Source organism: Eretmochelys imbricata, chromosome 11 (assembly GCF_965152235.1).
Source record: "Eretmochelys imbricata isolate rEreImb1 chromosome 11, rEreImb1.hap1, whole genome shotgun sequence".
Lineage (NCBI taxonomy): Eukaryota > Metazoa > Chordata > Testudines > Cheloniidae > Eretmochelys > Eretmochelys imbricata.
Genome location: NC_135582.1, coordinates 77,988,407 through 77,994,138, shown reverse-complemented (window position 1 = coordinate 77,994,138; position 5,732 = coordinate 77,988,407). Strand labels below are relative to the sequence as shown.

General features: G+C 54.5%; 1 non-coding gene across 1 annotated transcript; it reads right to left on the bottom strand.

Moving 5' to 3' along the window:
• Positions 1-886: 886 nt before the first annotated feature.
• On the bottom strand, positions 887-968 carry TRNAS-CGA (transfer RNA serine (anticodon CGA)). Its single transcript has one exon. It is a non-coding gene; the product is annotated as a tRNA-Ser (tRNA).
• Positions 969-5,732: the final 4,764 nt, after the last annotated feature.

Sequence of the window (5,732 nt, the reverse complement as noted above, 5' to 3'; positions counted from 1 at the left end):
GTTTCAGATGACCCCAAGAAGTTGGGGGGCCACCGGCGCCTAGAGCATGGCCCTGCCACAGAGGCCCCGCCCCCGGTCATCCTCTTCCCCCGAGGCCCCGCCCACCCACTGTTCACTCCTCTGGCCCCCGAGGTCCCCCTACCTGCCCCTCGCTCCTCTCCGCCTCTTCCCCCAAGACTCCACTCACCCCCTGCTTGCTCCTCTCCGCCCCTTTCCCCAAAGGGGGGCTACCGGGGGGCCATGGGGCCAGGCACTCGTCCCTTTTCTCTGTCTTCGGTGAGCGGGGGGCAGGGGGGTCCTTGGGGAAGGAGGTGGAGCAGGACAGGAAGAGGCACGAGAAGACGGGGCCGTGGGGGAAAAGGCCGAGGGGGGGTGGGGAGCAGGTTTTGGGGGAAGAGGCGGAGGGGGGATGGGAAGAGGCAGAGCAAGAGCAGGGCATCGGGTTAAGAGGCAGAGGGGAGCGGGGTGTAGGTGGGGCCCCCACTTCTCTGGAGCTTCGCTTCCAGCGCTCGAAAGATGACCACGGGCCCAATGGCCTCCGGAGGGGAGACCCGCCCCACATCCCCAGCGTTTCCCCCCCTCATGGACGGCCTTTTGGGGGAGGCTCAGCCTCCCCTGGCCTCTTGTACGGGCTGCCCGTGCTCAGCTCCTGCCACGCTCTGGAGAGGAGCAGCACCCAGGGGTGGGGCTGAGCCGGGGGGTGCTGGGTGAGGGGCAGAGGCCTCGGGAGCTGAGACCGCAGGGACACAGCATGAGGCACCATCCCAGGCATCCCCATGAAAGGAGCAGAAGAGGGTTTACCTGGGGTGGGGAGTGTATGGAGAGCGTCTCAGGGTCGGTGGAGATGTATTGCCCTGGTGAGCAAGTGTGGCTAAAACACAGGCCTCGCTGTGAGCAGGATTTGAACCTGCGCAGGGAAACCCGAATGGATTTCGAGTCCAACGCCTTAACCGCTCGGCCCTCACAGCTGTGAGTGACGTGGCCCCCAGCGGCAGTCTCTACTGGAGCGGCTGGAAGCCGACGGGAGGGAGCTCTCCACCCTCAACGAGCAGCCGTAGCCATGTTGGCAGGAGAAGCTCTCCCAGCACCATAGCACTGTCCACACCGGCGCTTAGGTCCGTGTAACTTGTGTCACTCGGGGGGTGGCTTATTCACTCCCCGAGCCACATACGTTCTACCGACACAAGGGGGAGTGTAGACGCAGCCTTAGCAGAGACGCTATTAAGATCCACTTCCTGGACACTACAGTGCTAATAAGCAATGGTCACATAAACACCACCCTATACCGGAAACCTACTGACCGCTATTCCTACCTAAATGCTTCCAGCTTTCACCCTGACCACACCACACGATCCATCGTCTACAGCCAAGCTCTGCGATACAACCGCATTTCCTCCAACCCCTCTGACAAACACCTACAAGATCTCTATCAAGCCTTCTTACAACAACAATACCCACCTGCGGAAGTGAAGAAACAGATTGACAGAGCCAGAAGAGTACCCAAAAGTCTCCTACTACAGGACAGGCCCAACAAAGAAAATAACAGAACGCCACTAGCCGTCACCTTCAGCCCCCAACTAAAACCCCTCCAATGCATTATTAAGGATCTACAACCTATCCTGAAGGATGACCCAACACTCTCACAAATCTTGGGAGACAGGCCAGTCCTTGCCTACAGACAGCCCCCCAACCTGAAGCAAATACTCACCAACAACCACACACCACACAACAGAACCACTAACCCAGGAACCTATCCTTGCAACAAAGCCCGTTGCCACTGTGCCCACATATCTATTCAGGGGACACCATCACAGGGCCTAATCACATCAGCCACACTATCAGAGGCTGGTTCACCTGCACATCTACCAATGTGATATATGCCATCATGTGCCAGCAATGCCCCTCTGCCATGTACATTGGCCAAACTGGACAGTCTCTACGTAAAAGAATATATGGACACAAATCAGATGTCAAGAATTATAACATTCATAAACCAGTCAGAGAACACTTCAATCTCTCTGGTCACGCGATTACAGACATGAAAGTTGCGATATTACAACAAAAAAACTTCAAATCCAGACTCCAGCGAGAGACTGTTGAACTGGAATTCATTTGCAAATTGGATACAATTAACTTAGGCTTGAATAGAGACTGGGAGTGGCTAAGTCATTCTGCAAGGTAACCTATTTCCCCTTCTTTTTTCCTACCCCTCCCCCCCTTCCTCAGACTTTGTTGTTAAACCCTGGATTTGTGCTGGAAATGGCCCACCTTGATTATCATACACATTGTAAGGAGAGTGATCACTTTAGATAAGCTATTACCAGCAGGAGAGTGGGGTGGGGGGAGAGAAAACCTTTTGTAGTGGTAAACACCCATTTTTTCATGCTTTGTGTGTATGAAAAGATCTTGTGTACTTTCCACAGTATGCATCCAATGAAGTGAGCTGTAGCTCACGAAAGCTTCTGCTCAAATAAATTGGTTAGTCTCTACGGTGCCACAAGTCCTCCTTTTCTTTTTACTGATAAAGTTTGTGGATGATACCAAGATGGGAGTTGTTGCAAGTGCTCTGGAGGATAGGATTAAAATTCAAAATGATCTGGACAAACTGGAGAAATGGTCTGAAGTTCACAGGCTGAAATTCAATAAGGACAAATGCAAAGTACTCCCCTTAGGACAGAACAATCAGCTGCACACATACAGAGCAGGACGTGACAGCCTAGGAAGGAGTACTGCGGAAGGGGATCTGGGGGTCATAGTGGACCACAAGCTAAATATGAGTCAACAGTGTAACACTTGCAAAAAAAACAAACCTCATCCTGGGCAGGATTAGCAGGAGTGTTGTAAGCAAGATACAAGACGTAATTCTTCTGCTCTACTCCATGCTGATGTGGCCTCAGCTAAAGTATTGTGTCTAAGTCGGGGCACCACATTTCGGGAAGGATGTGGACAAATTGGAGAAGGTCCAGAGGAGAGTAACAAAAATGATTAAAGGTCTAGAACAGGGGTTCTCAACCTTTTTCTTTCTGAGGCCACCCACAACATGCCATTAAAATCTCCAGGGCCCAGTGTGGGAGGGGGAGGCTCTGGGCCGGGGAAAGGGGGGAAAACAAGGGCATAGGTATAGTTTGACTTCTGTTTTGGGTGGGCAGGGGCCAGTGAGGCTCAAGCCAGCTCCGATGGCGGGGTCAGGGGGGGGTATGCTACATCCACCCCCTGACTCACCTCAGCAGGCCACCTGCCTGTCTGGACTTGGGGGGCCTACAACCAAAAATTATAACTCAAAGGTGGGGGGGCTGAGCTCAAAAAGTTTGAGGTGCAGGGAGAGGGATAGCTAGGGGCTGTGTGCAGGGGGGTAGCTCAGGGAGCAGGGAGGGAGGTAGCTAGGGCTGTGTGTGGGCAGAGGGTAGCTCAGGGTGCAGGGAGGAGGTAGCTAGGGGCTGTGTGTGGGCAGAGGGTAGCTCAGGGTGCAGGGAGGAGGTAGCTAGGGGCTGTGTGCTCTCAGGGCTCCCCTGCGCTCCCTGTACCCTGAGGGCTCTGCCAGCCACAAAGCAGCCGGGTTCCCCCGCCCAGGCAGCTCTTACCAGCTGCATGAGCAAAGGGGAGCAGCTTCAACCCCCTGCAGCAGCAGGAGACGAGGCAACGCTGCGGCTGCCTGCTCCATGGCACCAGTCAGAGCAGCAGCTGTCCCACGCTGCCGGACTCTGGCTTCCCACCTCCGACCTAGCCAGGGGTGGAGAGAGGAGGTGGTGGAGGGGGGGTGCGGAGCTACCCCAGGACTGCCCTGCTCTTGCACTGTAGTTTGGGGGGGGGTGTAACACCCCTGTGTTCCCCCAACTCTGCCCATGGGCTCAGGGCTTCTGTCCCTTGGGGAGCACCGGGGCTCGGGGCTCCAGAATTCAGCCCTGCTGCTCCCGGCTTCAGCCCTGCGGGAGGTGCTGGGGTTCGGGCTTTGGATTTTAGCCACGGGGCCCTGCGGCCCCCCTGAAACGGTTCATGGACCCCCAGTAGGCCACGAACCCCCTGTTGAGAACCGCTGGTCTAGAAAACATGATCTACGAGAAAAGGTTGAAAGAACTGGGTTTGTTTAGTCTGGAGAAGAGAAGACTGAGAGGGGACATGAGAACAGTTTTCAAGTACATAAAAGGTTGTTACAAGGAGGAGGGAGAAAAATTGTTCTTGTGAATCTCTGAGGACAGGACAAGAAGGAATGGGCTGAAATTGCAGCGAGGGAGGTTTAGGTTGGACGTTAGGAAAAACTTCCTGCCAGCATAGTTAAGCACTGGAACAAATTACCTAGGGAGGTTGTGGAATCTCTGTCATTGTAGGTTCTTAGCAGGATCGACAGTCACCGCTCAGGGATGGTCTAGATGAGGGGTAGTCAATTATTTTTTGTCAAGGTCCAAATTCTTCATCAATGTACAGTCGGGGCCAGACTGCAGAGAAAATCATTAAAAAAAAAATAATAACGATAACATGTAAATAAAAAGTTTGCGGGGTCCGTTCAAAAGCGTCTGGCAACCCGGATTTGGCCCGTGGTTCGCCTGTTGACAGCCCCTGGTCTAGATAATACAGGAGAATTACGGAGACCTGGGGAATGGAGGTTGTTGGTAACTTTGCCCAAGCCGTTATGGGCTGCTCCTCAGGGCGGAGTGCTGGGAACGGGGGCTCACACTCTGCAGCGGCTGCCCGGCAAGTTTCTGATTCTCGCCCCCTGACTGCAAGGGTGATGCGTGAGGCACCCGGGGGCGCTTTGGCACCAGTGGGTGCGCAGTGCAGGCCGGGGCCCTTTCAAACGCAGCCGCTCCTCCAGAGCGCGGCAGGCGGGCAGGAGTTCGGGCTCCAGCACCTGACGCTCTCGGCCAGGTTCCAGCAGCAGCTCAGGGAGCTTCTTTCCTGGACTGAGACTAAGGTTGCAGGCTTGTCCCCCTCCCAGCCAGAGGCGGGAAACAGCCCCTGTGGCTAGTGCAGACCCCAGCACTCCTTCTCGGGAGCTCACAGCTGTGCCTGTGAACCTCAGCGTCTTCACCTGTACGTGGCTGGCCTTCCGCGTGGCAAGTAGTGGGTGGGGGTGGGGACAGGCAGCCCCGATGTGCCTAACTGGACGATGCCATGCCGGCACAGCTCAGTATTTGTTGCGTTTTTTTGTTTTTCGTCTCCGCTGCTGCCTGACTGCGTACTTCTGGGGCCACGTGGTGTCTGGCTGATGGGTCCGTCTGTAACTCTGGTGTTCGTATTTTTGAGGTTCTACTGTACTTAGTCCTGCCTTGAGTGCAGGGGACGGGACTAGGCCGGTCCTTCCAGTTCTGTGATTCCATGGACAGGACTAATGTGAGTTTTTTAATCTGACTTCCTGCATTACACCAACAATATGATTTTACCCAGTAATTCCCGCAGTGGATGGAATATTCATCCCTACTATTTAAGAGAACACAAAGGATCCACTGATCAAGTTCCAGATCTCCGCTGTATAGTGGTGTGCAGTGAGCCCCGTGCAGCTGAGCTCCTTGGCAGTAGGAAGTATGCATCCCCTGTCAGTGCTCCTGAAATGCTGCCCCACACCTTTGCAGTCCAAGACTAGGTCTTTTAAGGAAGAATGCTCTACAGCCACCAAGAAGGGGCCAGGCTTTACCTGAGAGCTAGGTTCATACCGAACCCTGCCTCTGTCAGACATCTTTTACTTCCAAAATCTCCTCTTGGACGATTTAGGCATATAAGCATCACTCCTGACCCCT